Raw genomic sequence first — 26,136 nt, 5'->3', positions numbered from 1 at the left:
CATTATTCAAGAAGTAAGTGGTAATCAACGCGAAATACCGTGTCTCCGCGTATGCGTCGGTTAGAGGGAATAGAGCGGTCGCGCATCACTTTCCGGGGTAAACGTGTTTTCGGCCCAGGTGAGCTTTGCTCGAATATGGATTTTCGGTGTGTTGTGACTACCGAGGTGTACCAAACCATTTATTCGCAGGCTGTCCACCCGTAGGTTCTATTCCAGCACTCAGTGATTCGGAGTAGGTTTCGTTCGTTCGATAAATATCGTAAATAATTAATCGTGACAAAACATCGTAATTAATCGCCACCAAATATCGCAATTATTTGCAATTAATATCAGGATTATACGCGACTCGTCTGTCAACGCACACATCCTTTTTTTCTTTTTCTTTCTTTTTTCGTTCGTTTCAAACGGCGATGGCCAAGCAAATAGGCCGTTTTTAAAGTTCTCTTGCTGACCGCTTGCATTATGTGTTGAGGGCCTATATATTTACTTTTTTCTTGTTTTTGGTTAATGCATATATGGTTGCTTCGTAACATTGTGTAGTCAGCTGAGATAAATCAATGAGAGATACGTTTCGGTAGTTGCATAATGACTTCATAAACAGATTTTCGAATATTTGAGTCTGTCTTGATTAGGTTATAAGTCCGGTATCCTTGCGTGCGCTATATTTTTGCGGTGTTACATCATCAACCGGAATGAGTTCGGATCGCGTTAGATTTCCGTAAAAGATATAATGAACTCGTACGCGCGAAATTTGGAATTATGAACCCGGTATTAGAACTCAGCGCATCGTTTGCCAAAACGAAATCTGCTGCAAACCTTACCCTTCTCTCCAACATCCCAGTGATTTCTCGTGGAAGTGCAGAGGTGTTCTCGGCTTCCAATAAAGCGAGTATCACGTCAACATATTCCTATACACACTCCTACTTTGACCTGCATTCGGATGCGGCCGGCGCTGGTATTGCCTAATATAAAGATTAAGGTCACCAGTTTTTACACATTGAGGTTGAATGTTAATCCCAAGCATCATCTATTGGTTCTCTGTGTAATTACAGCTGATCTGGCAATAACGGAGTAGCAACCGCGGGCGGTCAATCATGCTCATGCTCATGCTCATGCTTTCAGATAACACCAGATCTTGACGTGTTCTGCATTTCTAAAACATTCGGCATCAAAAAAAATATGTTTTTTTCGGTATCGAAAATTTCCTGAACTAGTTTGCATTTTTTTTCATCGGGCAAAAAAATGAAAATTTGACCGCTTTAAGGCACGGAACAAACTCTGATTCGTTTCGTTACTGAAGAAAAAATCCAATATTTACCATTAGATCACAAATCAATCAACTTTAAGACTTATGGCATCTTCGTGGAATCATTTCACCGTTCAAAATGATCGTGAAATAATTCCACGTGAAACGTCGCTTTTTCCGTTCTCACTTCACTGATATGACACTCATAATAACCCAGATTACGCGGCAGATGTCACTTTGCGACGTTTTTCTCACTTACGTGAGTCCCGTAATAGGATTTTGTTCACTTCACTCTGATTTCACCGTAAAGTGACTCCCATAATAAGCACCTATATCAATATCGAAATAAAAATTGACAGAGTCTCCCCTTCCCAATAGGTCAATTTATTTTTGCTTCCATAAGCTTAGACTAATATGATGTCTAGAAGGTAAAAAATTTCCGAAAATTTAGAAACAATACCCATTCTTGAACAATTTCTAAACCTGCTTTCAGAACCTAATAAAAACTGATGTCTTGAAAGAAAACATGCCGGTAAGAGCAACAGTACCAGTGGAGTAAAGAACCGCAGGTCTCTCTTCGTCTATGATTGCAGTATCGAAAGAGTAAATACCAAAACATACACATTTCTAGAAGAGTAAGAGCCTGCGAATGCTTGTGAATTTTTGGTTTATTTACTAAGATTCATTCAGGATCTCTTTTGACATTTCAAAATTGTAAGATGATATATTATTATTCTAAGCTTTACCATAATAAACGTATATTAGCTGTCTTCGTCATACAGCGAAAGTAGTTGTAGGCAAACGAAAAAAATTGTCAAACGAAAAACAAAAATGGAATTATTGATTGCTGCGATTTTTCGCTGGAACTAATCAACGATTTTGTTTAAAATATCTTCTTATGTTTGCCAATTAATGAACCTTTGTAAAGGCTTCCAAATTATATTGAAGGTAAGATCCATATTATAGATTTGATTTAATGAGAGTTATATAAGACAAAACCATTCATTATGATAACGTAAGTTCTATTGGATTTAGTTTTTGAGGATATAGGGTTAATTCTGACTTTGACGCATTACGAGAAATTCTTGGTGCTTTTTCAACAAGCACAATATGCTTGTGCCTTGTCAAATACATGTTGTTTGCACAAAAATACTAAAGGCATAATATCATCAAATATAAACGATATTCTTTCGAGTGATGTTGAATATATTTCAAAAATTGATTTCAAGGGAAGGCTGAAAATAAAAATACTTACAGTCGCTGAGCATCTCCCAGACGGTCTTGAGGTACGATGCGGGCCTAACAAGCCAGTCGTCGTAGGTTTGAGTCTCGGCTCGGGAGAGACTCTTAGTGTCAGTAGGATCGTAGCGCTAGCCCCGCGATTGTCCTGTACACTAAACCGTCGGCTGCGAAGTCTGTGTATAATAAAACAGAAGGTTAAGTTCCGAATCGGAATGTAGCACCAAGGCTTTGCTTTGCTTTGCTACAGTCGCTGAGCAAACACATTGATGCAGTCTGCAGACTCTGTATATTTTGTAACAAAAAATCCCCTAATGTGTTCAGTCCCACATCACCATTTCATACAACCCTAGGGCTGTACACCTTGTAGTATTTCTAAACTTTTAAAATAACTGGTCTAGATTTAAAAAAAAAAATTTATTTCAACTTTTACAAACTGTCTTCGAATGACTTTTAGGGCGTTTTGAGAGAAACATCATGAATATCTCAATTTCACTCCATGTTGTTGATGTTTTTCATAAAAATATGCCTTTTTTATTTGTTTCTCGTGATTTTTGGGACAAACATAAAAAAAATATGTGTTGGTCTCAATTTATACAGCACGTTTGACTCTATATATCGTTGGTTTCGTGCAACACTGGCACAACTCAAAAATCATAGTTTTGAGAAAAACGCGTTTGAAAATTTGCGTCGGGAATTTATTTTTTTCGATTTTCAAGAAAACTTTGAAGTTTAAGATTGCTGATTGTCATTTAACACGTTTGGGTCTATTATGCACATAAAATGAGCACGTTGTACAAGTTAAAACTTTATTTTTACTAACTTCATGGCGAAATTTCGATTTGTGCAGCAAAGCCACTCCTACTCATAACTCTAAATTTTAGAGAATTTTGAAACGGGGTTTCGTGAGATGAAACTTAACAATATTTGGCATCGTTTGCCATCAAAAACTCAAAAATGCAAAATTTTGAGTTGTGCCAGTGTTGCACGAAACCGACGATATGGAAGTTTTTTTTAAATATGTCATTTTCTATATTCGAATAAACTTAATTTGAAAACATGACAAAAATTATAATAATTCTTGCATTTTTCATGTAAAAGCACTGAGAATATTTTTTGTTTGTTATTTTCTCTTGAAAGTAGAAACAATTATCTTTAATTTGATCCAAAAACATCAAAAATTGATCAACTGGTTCAAAAGTTATAAATTTTTGAAAATAAAATACATCGAGCCAAACCGTTTTTAGGGTCATCCTATTTCAGACCCAACGAAAAAATACTGCTCTGATTATGATCAGCGTAGATCCATCATTGCAATTTTGAGCACAATTCAAGCACTTTGGGTGACCTGTTCCGAAATAGGGTGACCATAAGAAACGGCTTTATTCGATGTATTTTTTTTTTAATTCATAACTTTTGATCCAACTGATCGACTCTTGATCTTTTTAGATCAATTTAAAGGTATTTATTCCAGTTTTATGAGAAAATATCAAAAATATAATGTGAATTGAATTAACTTGAATACAAAGATAACATATTTTTCAAAATTCCTCCATATACAGATTCAAGTTGTTCTACCAAGAGATATTTTCTTAGTTTGTTGGGGCATAGAACGTTTTTCGATGGAAAACGATAATGACTTTGAGTAGAAATAAGATATTCACGATGTCAAAATTGCAAATTATTTCTCCCTAAAAGCGCTTCAATTCGTTTAAAGACAATTTCAATGTGAAAATATGAGTAAAAAAGCTAGAGGGAAACATATGATTTTTCAATCTAGATCGATTATTTACAAAGATGAAGAAAAAATTTTTGTTACACATTTGTAGAACAACTTCTCCTTAAAACTACAAAAATAAAAAAGTTAGATACTTGACTTTATCTAAAATTCAGATCACTTTAATTTCTGATAGTTTTTAAACAGGCGCTTTATTGTATGTAAAAACTTTGTAGAAGAAAGTTTAAAATATTGCTATCGAGCTCTAGATGCAAATTTCCCCCGAAATTCGGTTTCTAGACCATTGTGCATCGGTTCAAATGAAAAGTGGGTTAAAAATATATTAGTACACTGATATCAAAAAATACCATTTAAAAGATGGATAATGCGAAACTACATCAATATTGTGCGAAATTAGTACGATTTTTGTTTAGGTTTGGAAGCTGGCTGCATCTTATAAACAAATAATATTGGAATTTCAATGAACTTCATGTGTAAAATGCTTGGTTTGCCAGAAATCGCTTCAAGGTAATTGAGAACGAACATTAAGTAGCAGATAAAACATGTTATACATTTTTCAAATATGTTCGTCGTTTGTATAACTTATGGTGAACTTCTGTTGTTACAAAAACATCTATTTATTTGAAGCAGCGGTTCTCATTCTGGGGTACGCGTACCCCCAGGGGTTCACGAATGAAAATTCAGTAAAGGCAGACAAAGCAATTTTTCTTTATATTACTTTATTTGTTGTGCAAACTTGCTCTTAAAACATAACTGTAGCAATCAAACAAACCACAGTTAAATTTGAAACCTAACTAAACTACCACAACATGATCTACCACTGCTCTCTTCCACTCTGCGGGAACATTCCAAGCCATAGGGTACAATTGAATTGGAAATTAACACCAAGGGGTACGAGATTAAAAACAGCTGATTTAAAGTATGTAGGTACATAAATTAAAAGCAAACGACACCTGAAGTGCATCGAGAATTAAAAAAGTTTACGGAAATGTTTGTCAAAGTAAAACAACGTGCCGTAGTTGGTTCCGTCGCTTTGAAGGCGGTAACTTCGATGTTGACGACTGTCCGCGTGAATGGAGGCAAAAAACTTTCAAAGACACTGAACTGAAGGAATTGTTCGATAGAGATCCATGCCAAACGCAGGAACAGCTTGATTCGATATTTGGACTTACCGGCCAACATTTATTTGCATTTTCATTCAAAACACAGCGAGGACTTAGTTGTCCACCTAATAAAGCCGATAATATCATTCAAAATATGACAATCATAATTATAAAAAAAAAAGTCTGGACAATAAGAAAAACGAATACTGTTCAAAATTCAAAATGAACGGAATTAAAAAAATAAATAAATTAATAACTGTACAAAAACACCTAACATTCTGAGCGCTGAATAATGTTTATTTTATAAAATGGACACTTATATTTTGGTAATTCCAGGTTAATATTTTACGAAAAATTATGAATGCTTTTTCAAGGTGTACAAGATGCTTATTTTGGCAACACAGCTGATAACTGTCGAAATAAATCCAAAATCATAGAGCATGAGTGGAATTATCATGTCGGTATTCTGTAGAAATGCTCAGCGACGAGAGTAACAAAAAGAAGCACCTGAAAAACCGACTTCTGCGTAGCTCTGCTCAGAAGTGAAAAAATCGATTTAGTTCAAAAGTGTCAAACCTCACCAAACTGCCCAGAACTACGAACCATTGAAAGATACTGACTATAATTAAAAGGCATCTTAAGAAGGATAGAGGAGACAGTGTCACGGAAATGTGGTCTGCTGCGGAAAGTTCCATGCAAACCTCATGGTCAGAAAAGCTCGAGAATTATTCAGAAATGAGCAGTTAAGCTTGAGTTTTACTTGATAATATGTAAACATACAATCAATGCCATTTATGTCACCCTTGCTTATAAATTTGTTCGAAAATGAACCCTTACTTGTCGAATATAGGTGTCCACTTTATAAAATGAACATATTCTACAGCACTGTTCGCCATCGCAAGGCTGTGTATCACATCGGCACCAGCAAAAGTCAAATTTAAACAAACGCCTGAAACAGAAGTTCTCTCGCCAACCATCAATCCTGTGCTGTCCACTACCGTTAGACTCTTGGCCGAACAGCATGAGACTAGCGCATCCCGTCCGAAGCCTTCCGAAAGCATCGATGTGTAACATGGTTCCACCTCTACGCTAAAAGTCGCCAGCACGCTGCACCCCGGAGCCTAATCCGATAACGATTTTCCGATATATTAATCTTAATGGCTTCATTACCATATCGTTAATGATAACTATTTGTCATACACATATTAGACAGTGCTCTTTCAGTTTCCCCCAGCTAGAACCTTTCCTAGCCAGCAGTGGGACGATTTCGTTTTATGACGGTTGATGGAGGAACGATTTGAGATTTCGTCCGTCAGTTCTCGCTCCCGTCTCCCCGCGTCGTCCTCGTGCGTCACCATAAGAAGAAACAAAACGACCACAAATAGCATTTCTGATGGGGCTTACTGGTTGGGCCATTGTGTTCGCATCTAATACAGCAACGGTGCCGCCAGAAAAGTGCGATTATGCGTGAAGAGTCGATTTGTTTTCTCACTCCGAAATAACTCTTCCTTTATTACAAACACGGCTGGAATGTAAACGATGCGGTCTAGCAGCGAAGTCAACCTATAACTAACAATTCTAAGATCCCACCTTGTTGACTTTGGCATCCGCCACCAAGGCGTCAAAGTTGTCACACACGCAGGAAAAGTCGTTACACGTATCACGTTTCGCTAAATGCTTATTATATGGGAAACGGCGGTCGACCATTGGCTAGTTTAATCTCCGTCAGATCGATGGATTCCTCGCCGCATTGACACAGCGGTGGGTTGATAGGCGATTACGATAGTCAGTGGCGTTGTTACACCTTCCCAGGGAAAAACGAAAACTTGCCGTGAGAAAGCGAAAATTGCCTTTGTGTGGTCTAAAGATCAATATTTCATACTCCGACCGTTCATATCTTGACCGGAATATCAGCTCACAGAACCACAGGATGTTTTCCGTATAGCTGGACGCAAACTAAAAAAAAAATACTACAAAACACACAATGCAATGAATCGTTCCGGTCGGTCGGGACTAAAAAGGAAACAGATCTTCCACCAGCCCCGCGCAGCGTTCGTGACAGTGCAAAAATGGTGTGAACAAACGACTTCAAAATTGTCTCATTAGGCCACGGTATCGTACTGGCTCAATCTGCAGTTACGTGCGCAGTTCTTTGTCGCAATCCGTGCTGTTGTTGTTGTTCCTGTTGCAGGACTTGCGCAGAAAAGCAGTTGGCTACTGAGCAAAATCATTTCAAATCGCCTGGAAATACGCGAAAATTTAATCGACCATTGTTGATTTGAATGAAACTTTGCACACGTATTTGGCTTAGCAAACTGAGCATTTTTCACAGATGGAGAGATTTTTTGCACCCATGAGTTACATTCTAAAAGGGCGTATGCCTTTTGGCATAGGGTTTATTCGGAGCATTGTAGCCCAGAAACCGTTGGTTGTATAGAAAAACTGTCTGAGAATGAGTTGTAGGGAATTAAAAATGCACCATAAAAAAAAATACACTGTACAAAAAAAATTTATTTTGACCAAAAAAAATTAAAAATAAACATTAAATTTTAATTTAAAAAACAAGTGTTGATTTTTTTTAAAGAAGCTTGACGTTAATACGCAACTTTTAAAAAAAGTCCAGGATGGAGAAATGAAAACTAATTTTTTTATGGTAGATTATTTTTTTTATGAAAATTCTAATTCAAACATTTTTCAAAATATTTGTATTCTGATGATTTTAAAAGATGCAGAGAGTCATTTTGAATCAAAAAGCTCTTGGTAGTAAACATTCTAAAGGCATTGGTTTTCGAGTTATTTTTAATTTAGGCTACACTGGCAGTGTACTATGGTGCATTTTTAATTCCCTACAACTCATTCTCAGACAGTTTTTCTATACAACCAACGGTTTCTGGCCTACAATGCTTCGAATAGAACATATGCCAAAAAGGCATACGCCCTTTTAGAATGTAACTCATGGGTGTAAAAAATCTCTCCATCGGTGAAAAATGCTCAGTTTGCTAAGCCAAATACGTGTGCAAAGTTTCATTCAAATCAAAAATGGTTGATATTCGACAATAGGTCATTTCGCGCGATCTTGCTCTACTGCCTCTGTGGAGAGCATATTCCATAAAGGGTCTAATGACAGGGACGCGACAAAAAACTACAATCGCATCACGATATGACCGAATGGTTGTACAAAGCGGAAAAAGCCACGCATGACATCGATGACGAGTAGTTTTTCTACTGGTATCAGATTATGCTACCTCTACAGAATATCGATCATACAGTGGAACATCTCAAACACACTCTCTTCTATCGCAATTTGTTTCGCAGGTGTAAGACTCTTATTGTTTAAGCAATCATGAGAGATCAAATCGAAAACTGTTCTACTTGCATTGTTCCTAACGTCAAAAGTACCTCCATATGCGGCAAGAACTGCCAGAGACAAATTTTTCTACGTAGATTAACACTGTATTGGCATTTTAACCACCTGGTAAGGTAATATTCTGCCAATAAAAAAACCCGATTAGTGATCAAAAGCTGAACAAACAAAGTACACAAGGGAAATCGAAATTGTTTTGCCAGCTTTCAGTGTATAGTCCGGCGATTCCTTGCCGCGGCTTACCCCTGCTGAACATGCCGAGATTAATGACTAACCCAATCGGTCGGATCCGCCGATCGAGAATGTACGCAAGTTAAATAAATAAATACCTGCAACAGTTAACAGCATTGTTGTAGTAAAATTGCGCTTTGTTGTTCTTGGCATGATGGACCGCACCTTCGTGCCCGACAAAGCGTGATCGGGTAGCGCCGTCCCTAGCGGCACCCTAATTCCCGTAAGGGAGGTAGTTTGATGGTAAACAATTAGAAACCAACCACCGAATGTGTAATTATATTTCAATCAACGATATTTTTTCAATAAGTTGTTTTCACAATTATGGTTGCCTGCAGTGCTGGTGTAGCCAAGATTGACCAGATTCAAGCTCGCCAACATCGCGGGATTTCTCGTGTGTACACAATATTTGTGCTTGAAATTTATGCGCGCGCGTATTTAAAATTCGTTTATTGCAATTCCACCGCAGCGGCGATATTCACCATAACTTACCCATTACCAAAACTTACTTATTATTTCTCATTACAATAACTTTTTCGATTCGACTTTCTTTTGATCTGCAACATTGTATTATTTGCTTGTCGGGAAGATATGGCCTTCGCCGTTTAGCTTGTAGAGGATACATGAATCAATTTCAATTTCATGAGGGTCGATCTACCCGCGACTTGAGAGTTATAGTGCTTTTTTTCTCGGTGTATACTTTATGCGAAATTAAGAGTCCATATTATATCTATCTATTATTGGCAAGTCTGAAACTGAAATAGGAATATTTTCAGGTATTAGCTTACTCTATAACCGGTTTTAGTGACTAACTTACTTACTTTACTTTACTTACTTTTACGGCGACAGATCGATTATCGATCCAATGCCCAATCCAGAATGCGTCGCCATGTCACTCGGTCTTGGGTTGCTATCCTCCAATCTCCCCTAATATCTATTTCGCGGGCATCCTCGTCGACAGCACACATCCATCGAGTACAAGACCTACCTCGAATTCGACGGCCTCTATCGGGGTTTCTACTGGTCGTTCTTCCGGTATTCTGGCTACATGCCCAGCCCACTGCAACCTGCTGTGTTTTATTCGCTTGACTATATCCGCCAATTTATACACCTGGTACACTTGGTTCATGCGTCTGCGCCAAACACCATTTTCTAGTTTGCCGCCAAAGATTGAACGCAAAATGCTACGCTCAAAAATACCAAGAGCTCACCGATCGGCCTCTTTCAACGTCCATGCTGGTTACGTAAAAAGGCTCTGTTTGCTGCTGCTATCCGCCTTTTTATCTTACAGCTAACCTCGTTGCCACATGTCACTAATGTACACAGGTAAATAAATTCGTCGACTACTTCAACAGTTTCCCCATCTAACACCACCTCAGCACCAACATCCGTCAGCCGCCACGCTCTCTACCAGCCGCCATATACTTCGTTTTGGCAAATGAATGATGAGCCCTATTTTTGCAACTTCCCTGCTGAGAGGCCTCTTCCACTGCTCTATGGTTGAAACAATGATGTCGATATCGTCCGCCAAACCTAGAAGCATGTGACTTGGTAATGATGATGCCGCTTCTTTGCACGCCAGCCCTCTGTACAGCACCCTCCAGCGCGATGTTGAACAGTAAGTTTGACAGGCCGTCTCCCTGCTTCAAACTATCTAACGTCACGGAGGAGTCTGATATCTCACCGGCTATCCTGACGCATGATGTAGGGCCTACAAAAGTGGCACGTATCAGCCAAATTAGTTTTGTTGGGAAACAATGTTCGAGCATAATTCGCCATAACTCATTTCACTTAACTGTATCGTACGCTGCCCTAAAGTCGATTAACAGATGGTAAGTCTGCAAGTTGAATTCATCGGGGAAATTTATCGAGGATCTGTCGCAGGGTGTACATTTGGTCCCCCTCGAACACCACATTGGTAATTACCAACAAGGGTCTCCGACAAAAGGTTCAGTCTATGGAACAGAATTCGGGAGAGAATTTGACGGGAGAAAACGGTGTAGAGAAGGGTTATGCCCCGATAATTACTACAGTCCAGGCGGTGGCTTTTCTTGTAGCTCGAACATGTGAGACACTCCAACCTTCGTCGGACCACACTCTTAGCATGATCCAGTGTAAAGTACGATACCGCTGTTCGCTCCCGACTTTGAAGAGTTCGGCTGGAATGCCGTTCTTACCAGCTACCTCTTCAGCTCTATCACTGCTTTTTTAACCTCGGCCATGGATGGTTGGTCCACAGCTTTGCCATCATCCGCAATCCTTTGTTCTATCGGTAATCAAGTTCCCCTCCCTATCGTTGCACATGACAGGGACTGACACGTTTCAGTTCCTGATTCCATTAATCTTCTTGTAGAAGCTTCTCGTATCGTGTCTAGAGAAGCAAACTTCCTCCTCCGCAAGAATACGCTCCCAATGCTGTCGTTTCTTCCGGTGATGGAGTCTCTTTTCAGCAGCTCTAGCTTCCTGGTATCTTCCTACACTTTGACGAGTCACAGCCGTGGCTAACATGTGAACTCTGGTGCGGTTCTTTTCATCCGTCGCTCGCTGGCACTCAGCGTTAAACCACTCATTGGACGTAGCTGTCGCAGATGTACCCAACACTTCTTCCGCTGTGGTGCTGATTGTACTGTGGATATGCCTCCACTGTTTATTCAGGCTACCTCCAACTTGATCCTTAATCCACTCATTAACCTTCTGCAGGTACTCTGCCACTTCTCCAGTTGATAGCCGCTGGATGTTCAACTGTATCCTTCTTTTCGTCCAGGATTTTACCACGTTGGACAACCGGGCGCGAATCTTGAATACCACGAGATAATGATACGAGTCAAGGTTTGACCCTCTAAACGACCTCACGTCTGTACCGTCTGGAAAGGGCCGACCATCAATCAAAACATGGTCGATCTGAGAGCAGGCCGCTCCATTCGGGTGTCTCCAGCTGTGCTTACGTAAATTCCGGCGTGCAAAATAAGTGCTACAGATAGCCATGCCTCTGACTGCAGCGAAATCGACAAGCCTCAGGCCGTTGTCGTTCGTAGTAAAGTGGAGGCTTTCTCGACGAGGCCGCCGTATTAGATATACCTGGTTAGGCACCGCGTTTCGTGATTCACCTGCCCACTCCGACGCGGTTGTACGCCGCCCCTAACATGTGGATACAGCTGCGTACGATCCCCCTTCCCTGTTAGCATACGACCATAGTGTTCACCGGGACACACTGTTTCCAAAGCTGCAAAAACGTGATCGAAATTATTTTGACCCAAAAAATTGATTTTAGAGCCATAGTGCCTTCGGAAATGTTGATCCACTAATTGTTCTCCATTTTATAGAAGTTACAATTTTGTGATTAATCCACTTAACAGTGAGACGCGAAAATAACTTTTTTCATTTTTGCATATAAAAATTCATTTTGTTCGGCAAAGTTGTTGCACATATCATAAGAAACAACTTTGTCAAAGGCACCATACTTCTATCTGCCTTTTTGAATGGACTATTGTGAAGTTTTCCTAGGATTACAACTAAAAATCATTTTTTTTAATATAACATTTAGTAGTGATTTTCTACAATTTTTCTATGTTCTGCATTGTTGTTTGCTAACACAAAACAAACAATTTCATCGAAGAAAGTTCATTTTTATCTCTCATATTTCTTTGACTACTGACGATTTTCATTGAAAAAATGCACTAAGTTACTAACAGATATCTTTTAAATCTGCGAATATCTGCATAAAAAACCATTTTTGCCTTTCTCCTAGAAAGGTATAGCAATCACTTGCAAAACCGAAAGTATAAAAGTGCTCCAAAGGGCCGAATGGCATATATCACTCGACTCAGCTCGACGAGCTGAGCATTTTCTGTATGTGTGTGTGTGTATGTGCAGATTTTTATTCTCACTCATTTTTCTCAGAGATGGCTGGACCAATTTTCATGAAATTAATTGCAAATGGAAGGTCTTGTTGTCCCATAAAACCCTATTAAATTTCATTGTAATCGGATTTTTAGTTTGGAGGTTATATATCAAAATGTAAAAATCATGAAACATCATTATATAAAAAACTACAATACCGATTTGAACAAAATTGGTTTCGAATGAACGGGCTACTTGGAAAACCCTTAACTTTTGAATTTTATAAAGATTGGACATGTGGTTTAAAAGTTATGATAAGAAACGTGTTTTTAGGACTGTTTAATCTCACTCATGTTTCTCAGAGATGGCTGGACCGATTTTCATAAAATCAGTGTCAAATGGAAGGTCTAGTTGCCCCATAAGATCCTATTGATTTGTTTTGCAATCAGATCATTACTTTGCCTGTTATGTTTAAAAAGGTGAAATCCAGCTATGAAAAGGAACATATTCCAGAGACTACTTGGACTCACTCACTTTTCTCAGAGATGGCTAACCCGATTTCCACAAAATTAGTGTCAAATAGTAAGTCTACCTGCCTCATAACACCCTGTTGAATTTTACTGTAATCGGACTGTAATTTCGTCTGTAATGTACCGAAATGTGAAAATCACGAAACTTCATCACCTCTGAAACTACACAACCGATTTGATCAATATCATTATCAGATGAGCGGGCTAGTTAAGAGTTAACTGATGAATTATGATTGAACACGTGGTTTCAAAAAATTTTGGCTGCCCAGTACGTTCCTATTTCATTTGATTATAATCGAAGTTAAGCAACCGTTATGTATTAAATTATTCATAAAACAACGAAAGTCTATTATCTCAAAGATTACATGACTTATTTGAACATAACTAGTGTCATACGAACGAGTCATCTCTCAAACTTACAAATAACAAACTTCATAACAATTTGTTATGTGGCTCAAAACTTATGGAAAGAAAAGAAATTCAAAGACTATTGAAAACTACACCTGCTTTGATCGATATAGAGGCTAGAGATGATCGGGTACGGGTATTTTTACCCGAAACCCGTACCCGACGGGTTCGGGTCGGGTTTCGGGTAACGCCAAAAAATATTTTATGGGTTCGGGTCGGGTACGGGTAATTAAAAAACCCAGGCTTCGGGTTCGGGTCGGGTACGGGTTTGAAAAATTCTCATTTGGTCGGGTACGGGTCGGGTACGGGTAATTCAATTTTCGTGCATTGTGAGAATTCAATTTTTATCATTTCAAGCCTGGGTGTTTTCTTAATGTCGATAATCGGTAAGATCGGAGAGAAAATCGCTCATCATCACTCAACGAGAGATCGCCCAATACCTATTCTGACAGTTGTCGGCAGTCTATGCACCAAGGGAATGACATCATGCTATCGCTTTCTAATGTTAAATTGAATAGTTCTTCCTGCAACGGTTTTGATTTAAATGGAGTTTTTGTCGGGCTTTTTTCATGACTGTCAGGAAAACCGCGGAGCATTGCACAGTGGGGCGACTTAATACAAATGCTTGCCAAGTAAAAAAAAGTGTCGATAAATACGACAAAAATATGGTATATACTTAATTTTGGGGTGCTGAACACGAATCTCCATTCCACTTTTTATTTGGAGACGTTCATAAAGCACGTGACTTAATTTTTCATGATTTTTTAGCACTTCTCCCCTAACTTTTTTATTAAACAGAATTATATGATCTTCAACCACAAGCAACGCCACAGAGCGTCCTCTTTACAAAAACAGCTTACGTAGTTTTTGCACAACTCCTCAAATCAACCAAATTTCGCAAAAAAAAAATTGTTTTTATAAAAATTAAAACAATATTTTGTATTATAATAGGTAATAAAAACTAACTACAAATCAACTTTTTCTTCGAGGCCAAAAAAAAAATCAAGCTATCATTGAAGCTGCAGAGCGTTTCAAAGTAATGATATATTTTTTTTAAATATGTCAAAAAACGTCAGTATGCCGAGTTTTGAAAAGTTATAAAAAAAACAAATTTTTTGATATTGCACCCATATTTTGGACTTAAGCACTTAAATATTTATTTATTTATTTATTTATTTATTTAATATCTGTTTTTTACTGATTTTTAGAATTTATCAATGACACCGAATCTATACTCAAAATTACAGGTTTTTGTCAAACGCAGTGAATTATCAAATTTTTCTCAAGTTATAAACTATATTAATTTTGACCTTTAAAAATTCGTTCGACCCTTTAATGTGTTTATAAAACTCGTCGTTTATTTTAAACTTTACCAGACATGCACTTTTCATAGTGGAACCATTCCTTATAGTGGACCATCCGCCTGAAACTCTGGGTTAGCATTGGCCGATATCGTATCGATACTTCCGGTATCGAAACCTCGGGGCCAAAATATCGTTATTTTTTATCGATGCAAGCAACTTTGATATTTAGCTTGATCGATACTTTCGCCCCGATATTTTTTCGATACTGAAGGGAAACTATAAAATCGGGAAATATTGTTGATTGCTACAAATTGTCTAACAAAAAATCCTTGCAGAAGTGCGCGGATACGACACACCACGTTAATATCTTCTACAAACAGTGCAGGAATTTGATTTGCGTTCTTTTTGTAAAAGACACCAACAGGATTGAATATACCCGCGCATTTCTAAGGCGGTTATTGATTTGTCTTCAAAACGCAGATTTTAAGAGTCGGTGTGCAGATTTTTATTGATTCGCAGTTAATTACATTTTTTCAAAAGTTTCTGCAGATTTTTGTCAGAGTCTCTTTATATTCCTATTTCTCTTCATATTTGCGCAGACTTTCTCAACATCTGTGCAAATTTTTGCAGACTTTTGTTTGCGCGAACACATTTTTTGTCAATCACAGGCAAATGTTTTTTCGGACTTTAAACAGATTTTGTCGGTTTTTTGAGTAGTTGCGTACATTTTTCAAAAACACCTGGCATCTCTGATTGCCCGTATTAAAGATCAAGAAAAAATGACAGCTTTTTATAGACCTGTTTCAAGTAGCAAATAGAGTATCGATACAGCTGGTATCGATGCTCCGCCCTCGATTACAAACCCGGATTGATGCCGCTAAAGTAAAATTATCGATACTTGAGTATCGATACTTTCGCAAATTTTGGCCGCAAATTTTTGGGTTCATTATCATTCGTTCACACGCACACTCGGTTCTAGCCTGGCTCCGGCCATCATCTCGAGAAACCACATATGACAACCAGTGCATAAAATGTACGAGGTACCCGGGCATATTGAACAAAAAAAATTAAAAAAAAAAAAACAGGACGGGTCGGGTACCGGCAATTTCGGCGTTTTTTTCTATCGGGTACGGGTCGGGTACGGGTATTTTAAACAAACCAGACTTCGGGTTCGGGTCGGGTACGGGTTTGAAACTTTTCGATGAGTCGGGTACGGGCCGGGTACGGGTACGGGTAACAAATTTCCCATACCCGACCATCTCTAATAGAGGCCTCAACATAATTTGAATGTGGTATCATACTATTTGAACGTTCTAAATTCATTGATTCTTTGCGTGTTTAAAATCTGCAAATGCACGACGAATCGGCCATGATTGGTTTTATCGAAATGACAACATCCTCGACTTTTGGCTTCTGTACATCGTTTTAATTCTGAATATATTCATATTGGGTGGTATTCGGTCATTTTCTGCAGATTTTCTGGCATCAATCTAACACCGAAAATGCCAATATTGGGAAGGTATTTAGTTATTCTGGTTGTTTTCCAGAAACTAAAAGTGGTCGTCTTCACACTAGTAAGAAAGAGCAATAAGTGTTGTTGTCTGGTCCCGTTTACGTGTCCGTTCTATCAGTGTTGTATGGTCGTCTTTAAGTTCAAAATGGTGTCCAGGGTCAATGTTTGGTTTCTATGCATCATCTCGATTACGTAAATATCCATATTGAGTATTATTCGGTTATTTTCAACTGTTTCCTAGAAGTTGCCATTTATCAATTTAAAATGGCGCCTGAGGTCAATTGTTAGCTCCTTGCATCATTCTGGTTCCAGAGATACTCATATTGGATAGTATTTGTTTATTTTGGCTGTTTTTCACAAACCGGTAGTCGCCATCTTGGATTTCAAAATGGTATTTAAGATAATTTCTGGCCTTTGAGCGTCATTCGGGTTGAAGAAACACCCATATTGGGTGTTATTCGATTATTTTCGGCTGTTTCCCAGAAACCTGACGTCGCCAACCTAGAATCCAAAATGGAGTCTGTGGTCGATTTCAGCTTCATTTCATTCATATCATTCTAGATCCGGAGGGAGATACTCATGTTAGACGGAAATAGGCCATTTTTGGCTGTTTTCCAGAAACCAGAAGTTGCCATCCTGCAATTCATAATGGTGTCTGAGGTCAATTTTTAGCATCTTGCAACATTCTGGCTCCGGAGATACTCATATTGGGTGGTATTTGGTCACTTTGGGCTGTTTTTTCAGAAACCGAAAGTGGTCATTTTGGACTTTAAAATTGCCTGTGAAATCAATTTCTGTCATCTGCGCGTAATTCTGGTTCCGAAAACATTCATATTAAATGGTATTTGGTCATTTCCGGCTGTTTGCCAGACACCGGAAGTCACCATCTTGAAATTCAAGATTGTGTCTGTGATCAATTTTTAGCTTCTGTCCATCTTTAATGGGAATCGTCCATTTCAGGCCGTTTTACAGAAACCGGAAGTTGCCATCTTACAATTCAAAATGTTATCTGAAGTCGATTTGTGGCTCCAGTGCATCATTACGGTTCCGGAAATACCCATATTGGGTGCTATTTGGTCGTTTGCCGCTGTTTTTCAGAAACCGGAAGTTTGGATTTCATGATTTTGACTCCATTTGGATTTCATGATGGCATTTGAAGACAACTTCGATCGATTTTAGCTCCTGTGTATCATTTTAGATCCGGATATTATTATATTGGGTGGAAATAGGCCATTTTTGGCTGTTTCCCTAAAACCGGAAGTCGCCATCTTACAATCCAAAATGTTGCCTTAGGTCGATTATGGAACAAATTTATTACCACTAAAAACATTCACCTGCCAAATATGGTTCCATTCAGTTGGTTAGCTCTCGAGATGTGCAGAAATTTGTGTTTCATTTCCACTTCCAGAAAAAGGAGGGGCGTCCAACTATAATGGACATATTTGTTACCCCTTAAAACATCCACATGCCAAATTCGGTTTCATTTACTTGGTTTGTTCTTGAGTTGTGCTGAAATTTATGTTTCATTTGTATGGGACCCCTCCCTTCCAGAAGTGGGAGGGGTCTCAAACTATCATAGGAACCTTTATCGGCATCAAAAACCCCTACATACAAATTTTCACGTCGATCGGTTCGGTAGTTTTTGAGCCTATATGGATCAGACAGCCAGACAGACAGACCGGACTGCATTTTTATATGTATAGATTACAACATCCATGTTTTAGAACCTAAAGAGTGAATATATATTTATTGGATTGAAGCGTTCATGTAAATCTATTTTCACAAATAATAAGATTGAATGAGAAAGGCTGGGTCTGACCGCTAGGTGGAATAATTTTTATATTTAAGTATAAGTAAAACATAAGTATAAGTAGACAGTATAACAAACATCGACTCGAATCACTATCTCGTGGTAGGCAAGATTCGCGCCCGGTTGTCCAATGTATTTAAATCGAGATCGGCGAGGAAGATACATCTGGACATCCGGAGGTATTCAGCGGAAGGAGTTGATGCAGAGTATACTCGGAAAGCTGATAGACGGATCGGTGAACCAACTGGAGTGGACCTGAACGAGCAGTGGAAGCACATCCATGATGCGGTCAGCGAAACAGCGCGAGAAGTGATAGGCATGACAACGGGAACCACGCATAGTGGGTGGTTCGATGCTGAGTGCCTAGAGCTGACGGAGGAGGAGAACCGAGCCTAAGCCAACACGTTAGTAGCAGCTAATCGTGTAACGCGTCACATGCGGGAGAAATACCGGGAGGCAAGAGCTGCCGAAAAGAGGCTTCATCGCCGTAAGAAATGTGAGCACTGATATTGCGTCGTCGCGGAGGCGGAGAATTGCTTCACCAGGCACGACACGAAGAGCTTCTATAGAACGATCAACAGAATCAGGAACCGGACTGTGCCAGTACCTGTCATGTGCAATGTCCTAATTACCGATAAATCGCAGGTGGCCAGGCGTTGGAAGCAACATTTTGAAGTGGTGTTGAACGGTAATAAGGTAGAAGAGTCGTCGAAGGGAACAGGATAGAATTCGGGGAGGACGGACAAGCTGTGGACCCACCAACATTGGACGAGGTGGAGAATGCTTGCAAAGAGCTAAAGAACCACAAAGCCGCTGGGAAGGATGGCTTGCCGGCCGAACTTTTCAAAGTTGGGAGCGAGCGGCTGTGTAGTGCAATTCACCAGATTATCCTAAGGGTATGGTCTGAGGAACAACTACCTACGGACTGGTTGGAAGGACTCATATGCCCTTTCTACAAGAAGAGACATAGGCTCGACTGTAGTAATTATAGAGGCATAACCCTCCTCAATTCCGCTTACAAAACTCTCTCCCGTATCCTGTTCCAGCGACTGAGGCCGTAGCAGGAAGCCTTTGTTGGAGAATACCAATGCGGTTTTCGAGTCGGGCGATCTACAACGGACCAGATGTTCACCTTGAGACAGGTTCTCGACAAGTTTCGAGAACACAACTCTCAGACGCATCATCTGTTCATAGACTTTAAGGCGGCGTACTACACAGTGAAACGCAACGAGCTTTGGCGAATAATGCTAGAACATGGTTTCCCAACAAAACTACGAAATTTGCGCTCTATAGGACTCCGATCCTCCCGGTGGCGCTCTACGGACATGAATCGTGGACGTGGAAGGTGGCCAATCGACGAGCGCTTGGGGTCTTCGAGCGTAGAATCCTGCGATTAATACTCGGAGGCAAACTAGAGAACGGAGTGTAGCACAGGCCCATGAATCACGAAGTATACAAACACGCTGATATTGTCAAGCTGATGAAACACGGCAGGTTACAGTGGGCTGGCCATGTAGCACGGATGGCGGATGAGCGACCGGCAAAGATAATATTTAGTAGAGACCGGATAGAGGCCGACGACTTCGAGGCAGACCGCGCACGCGCTGGATGTGTTCTGTCGACGAGGATGCCAGAGCAGCGGGTGTAAGGGGAGACTGGAGAGTAGCAGCCCAAGACCGAGTTTTGTGGAGACGTATTCTGGATTCGGCATAGGATCTTAATGATCAGTCGCCATAAAAGTAAAAGTAAGTAAGTAAAACATCATTTAATCCAGATATAGGTATTTGTCTCTCGCTGTCTTCTGTGTGTGTAAATATTTGTAAATAAATAAGCGCATCATTTTAATAAAAATCTTTAATAACCAAATAAACTCAAGAGATAAAAATAAATTTTCTTCGGTGAACTTGTGTGTTTTATTTAGTTAACAACATTGTAGCACACTGAAAAATTTTGAAAAATTACTATAAAAAGTTATATAAAAAAAAAGATTCTAGAGAAAACTTCACAATAATTTATTCAAATTAGCAGATACCAGTACAGTGTCTTCGACAAAGTTGTTTCTTATAAAATGTGCAAAAACTTTACTCAGCAAAGTGGATTTTTATATGCAAAAATTAGAAAAATAAAACTCATTTCTCACTTTTAGGTAGAATAATCACAAAATTCTAACTTCTACAAAATGGAGAATTATTAATAAAATAACTTTATTGAAGACACTACGACTTCGAAATCATTATTTTTGAGTTAAGAGTAATTAGTGTAAATTAGCGCATTATTCTAGTAAAAATCGTCAACAACCAAAAATACATGTGAGATAAAAATTAACTTTCTTCGAATATATTGTTTGTTTCGTTGTAGCAAACAGCATCATATCTAGAGACCAGCTGGGGAGGCGATTCGCGACTACGAAGCTCAAGAAGATTTTAGTGGCGACTCACACTCACGTAAACTCTTATATAGATTGTCAGTATATGCGTAATAACAAAAGCAATAATATTTCTTTTTTATACTCTCTTATGCGAAAAGCTTCGTAGTCCCGATTTTAAACTAATTTTACTGTTGTGAAAGAACTGAAACACTTTTCGTTACTTTCAAAACTATACTCAATACATGGGAAGTAACAAACAAAAGAAATGTCAAGTGGTTTAAAACGTGGTTCACGTTGAGCTACAAACAGGGGATTGGTGTGGCTGTCAAACTGTTTAAATTTTCCATCTATCATTCATTGATTCTGGTACCAGCAATTCTGGTACCCACTTTTTGGTTGGTTTGCCCTAAAACAGCTGAAATAGAGCAAACGTCCCATAGTTGCCATTGAATAATTTTCGAATATATATGTTGATAAATGGGAAAAACCAAAACTTAACGTTTGTTTTCAGTACTACATGCACTTTCAATGAATATCTTATATTGTGTTTAAGCATTTTAAATGAATATTTGATGCCATGATAAATTTATGATTGGTAGGTCAAATCTTGACTCCCTGGCTACAAAAGCTTTCACTGAAGGCTTGCATGAAGGCTTATATGCATTGCTGAATGGTGAAACAGTGCTACTAAAAATGTTATTTAAGTAAATACCGATTACACTGTCCAACCATTATTTCCAAAGTCCGATCTATCTTGTGAGTTAATCTCTTTAATGTTATCATTAGGAATAGGCCAGTAGAGAATGTTATCTAAATTAAACATGATCATGAAAGATTTGTGCTGTGTTCAAGTCTTTTGCTGAGAATCTCAAATATTTCTCTCATACAAAAATGCATAACTAATAAATTCTTCTGTCTAAATGATAAATTTGAATTTAACTTTATAAAACAATTCTGCCTAATCCGTGGACTTTGACACACCAAAAAAACTTCGTGACAAGTCCTATTATTAAGAAATATGTTTTAAAGTTCAGTTTGAACATTTTCTCCACCGTCAGATCTGCAAGAAATCCAAATCTTCGAGATTTTATCATCGTCTAATGCATTCCAAAACTATTTGAATATCAAATCGCCAATTGTAAGATGAATTCGGGTCTCATTCTAGAGTAGATTTTGCCTAGTAAAATATATTCACGCATACCTCAATTTCCATTTTGACAGATGCTGTCTCAAATACTGACACTTAGGATTGACTCACCTTGGAGCCAACAAAAAGAACAATAAAATCCATCATTAACCAATAACAAGCGCTTTAATCAAGCACACGCAACTAGCAAAGTGTATTTTGAAATCGCACTTTCAGCCCCCATTTTATTGCGGATGGAAGCGTCGAACTTGCGGAGTTTACCGTGCGAATCGAAGTCACTCGAAATAAGTAGGTACGCTCAAAATATTAGCAGGTAAGAAACATTTTTACAACACATTTGCATTTGATCGCTTTTTGAACTTTTCAAATCCTGTTGCATGTTCGGAATCTTAATCCGGTCAAATGCGTTTTGAGGTTTTCGTGAATTTTATCTTGCCGCGGCCAGCCGCAGTCCTCAATCTGGTTCAATCTGTACGCGGCAATGGTTTGCGAAACTCGGTTTGGAGAGAATGGAGTTTCGCAAAGCATTTTCGCGCTACGAAAGGCGAGGGCTTTGTGCGACCGTTCGCAAATCCTGCCCGAAGCTAAGCCGCTCAAAGTCATTGGCCAGACTGAGATAGTCCGGATATGAATGTATTTATTCTGGCATTTGTGCAACCATCAGCTCCTCTCGCATGGTCCACGCTCTCCACGTTCGATCGGCAATCGACAAGCAGCATAAGCAGCTAAAGGTGTCCGCAGTCACATTTCCTCTTCGGTTAATATGTATATTTTAATAAAGATTATGTATCGTTTCTGTCGCGTTTTTAGTGCCGCGCGCCGCTCTTTGAGTCGCTTATTCCCTACTGTGGTATTCCGCTAAGGTGGGTCTTATGATTGGGATTTGAATATTCGGAAACTCCACAGAGGACCTCTCAACCGCGAGATCAGGTAGACAAGCAAGTGGAAATACAGCATGCAACTGTCATACACACATACACTTGCGGATGCCGGCTGGAAGCGGGGTCTGGATGAAACCGAACTAGAGCCCCTGCTGATTGACTGGGAAATGCCAAAATGCAGCCAGCACTGAGCTTGCCGCCAAACAGTTTCGCCTTAAATGTTACGATAATCAGTGGTGGGATGTTCCAGCTTGAAGCATACCGCGCTGAATACCATAATTACCCGGGTGGAACTTACCTCAGCACTGGTTTCAATTTTTTACAACTTACAACTTTTCGCATCGATTACATATTACGTTAAAGTCACTGGAATATTTTAAAAAAGCTTTAATACTTAAAAGTAAAACTTTACTATTAATGCAACACGTGCTCATTGTGAGGTCAAACCCGTGGTCAAATATTCCTAATAAAATAACGTCACTGGGTGCGAATCACTGCAAAACGGACAGCTTGAAATATATGCATATAACTTCATACGAGCGTATTTTACTACTTTTTTATAGAGCGATATAATACATTAAAATAAGAACCACGAAAAGAGACGATGTACTGATGTCGCCCCAGCACACTCCCTCTCCCACACTCCCCCGGTACAGTGTGGTCTGGATCCATGCGGGATTCCGAACCGCAAATAAAGATCGTGTGATGAACCTTTTTTTCGCCAACGGTCGACGCGTTGGCGCGGCTACGGTTTATCTTCGCAGTCTGATCGGCCATCAAAGTCTTCGTTTGGCTTGATCGCATCAACCAGCGACGGCTCGTGAGATGTCCAAAAGAGCATAAAATTGGACGGTAACTGACAACGACGTTCTCGGACTTGGTGTTCTCTCGTATAAAGGATTACGCATTTGTTCGTCCTGTTGGCTGTCCTGTGCTTCCTGGTAGAAGAGAATTCGAACACTCATTCGATTTCTACCCCGTCTGCAGTTTTGAGTAAAAAAATACTTGTCACTTTATTTCAGGTATACATTCTAAGTCCAAATTCAAACTGAATGAAAACCTCACGCTGCAAGGACTAAAATGTAGTGTTACACGCTGAGACCAAATTAAACAACCAGAATAAAAATAAACGGAACGACATCATTCTTTCCCGTCAGAATAGGCAGACACTGGTGAAAACCTGTTATTCGAAACGACTTTCTGTCTCGCGCAAAAGTTCACTGTATATAAACAACCGAGATTTACTGCGATGCACCACATGTGGAGTTGTCCACCCGGGATCGACTTCTGGCTTCGTCTAATGCATCTTTTGTGTCGATTACCCGTCATCAATGACACTAACAGCAACATCTGGAGATCCAAGCAGTCGTCAACCGATCGTGTGCGATTGATGCTCGATCAACATGGACTGGTAGTGTGAAGAAGTACAACAAGTTGCATTCCTCTTGCAGATTGCGGCTTGTGCTTGTCGCGAACTTTGTCTGTTTATTGTTTCCAAGTAAAGTGATATGTAATATCTGAAAAAGAAAAATCTAGACCAGCCGAATTAAAAGATGAACTTTGCTAACAGCGCGGCTCCAAAGCGAAAAAATTGTTTACACAGTATTAGTTCTATCAAAATTTATACAATTTATCAAAACGCTAAGAAATGTGAGGAATTGCATAACAGAAAAGTTATGCTTTATTATGCCCTTCTCAAAATTTTCAGTTTTTTCACAAAACATTTCTATGACAATTTTAAGATTAGGATAAGTAGCGCAATCAATAGAAAAATTTTCAGTTTGCAATAGTAAATAAAAAAACCTAAATTAATCCACCTAGCGGTCAGACCCAGCCTTTCTCATTCAAACTTTTATTTGTTTCAATAGATTTACATGAACGCTTCAATCCAATAATTGTATATTTACTCTAAAGGTTCTAAAATATTGATAATGTAATCTATACATATAAAAATGCAGTCCGGTCTGTCTATCTGTCTGTCTGATCAATAGGCTCGAAAACCACCGAACCGATCGACGTTAAAATTTGTATGTAGGGGTTTTTGGTGCCGATAAAGGTTCCTATGATAGTTTGAAACCCCTCCCTCTTCTGAAAACGAGGGGTCCCATACAAATGAAACATAAATTTCTGCACAACTCAAGAACAAACCAAGCAAATGAAACCGAGTTTGGCATGTGGATGTTTTAAGGGGTAACGAATATGTCCATAATGGTTCGACGCCCCTCCCTTTTCTGGAAGGGAGGGGTTCCATACAAATGAAACACAAATTTCTGCACATCTCGAGAGCTAACCACCTAAATGCAACCATATTTGGCAGGTGAATGTTTTTAGTGGTAACAAATTTGTTCCATAATCGACCTTAGGCAACATTTTGGATTGTAAGATGGCAACTTCCGGTTTCTGGAAAACAACCAAAATGGCCGATTTCCACCCAATATAATAATATCCGGATCTAGAATGATACTCAGGAGCTAAAATCGATCGGAATTATCTTCAAATGTCATTATGAAATCAAAAATGGCGATTTCCGGTTTCGAAAAATCAGCGGCAAACGAGCAAATTCCACCCAATATGGGTATTTCCGGAACCGTAATGATGCACTGGAGCCACAAATCGACTTCAGACAACATTTTGAATTGTAAGATGGCAACTTCCGGTTTCTGGAAAACGGTCTGAAATGGACGATTCCCATTAAATATGAGTATCTCCGGAACCAGAAAGATGAACAGAAGCTAAAAATTGATCACAGACATAATCTTGAATTTTAAAATGGTGACTTCCGGTGTCTGGCAAACAGCCGGAAATGACCAAATACCATTCAATATGAATGTTTTCGGAACCAGAATTACGCCCAGATAACAGAAATTGATTCCACAGGCAATTTTAAAGTCCAAAATGACGACTTTCGGTTTCTGAAAAACAGCCCAAAGTGACCACATACCACCCATTATGAGTATCTCCGGAGCCAGAATGTTGCAAGAAGCTAAAATTGACCTCAGACATCATTATGAATTGGAGGATGGCAACTTCTGGTTTCTGGAAAACAGCCAAAAATGGCCGATTTCCGTCTAACATGAGTATCTCCGGGAAGAATGATACACAGTAGCTGAAATCGACCACAGACCCCATTTTAGATTCTAGGTTGGCGACTTCCGGTTTCTGGGAAACAGCCGAAAATGATCGAATAACACCCAAAATGGGTTTTTCTTCAACCAGAAAGACGCTCAGATGCCAAAAATTATTTTAAATACCATTTTGAAATCCAAGATGGTGACTAACGGTTTGGGAAAAACAGCCTAAAATAAACAAAAACTATCCAATATGAGTAACTCTGGAACCAGAATGATGCAATAAGCTAACAATTGACCTCCGGCACCATTTTAAATTGCAACATCTAGGAAACAGTCGAAAATG

This window comes from Wyeomyia smithii, chromosome 3, assembly GCF_029784165.1.
Source record: "Wyeomyia smithii strain HCP4-BCI-WySm-NY-G18 chromosome 3, ASM2978416v1, whole genome shotgun sequence".
NCBI lineage: Eukaryota > Metazoa > Arthropoda > Insecta > Diptera > Culicidae > Wyeomyia > Wyeomyia smithii.
Note: the sequence above shows the minus strand (reverse complement) of the source record.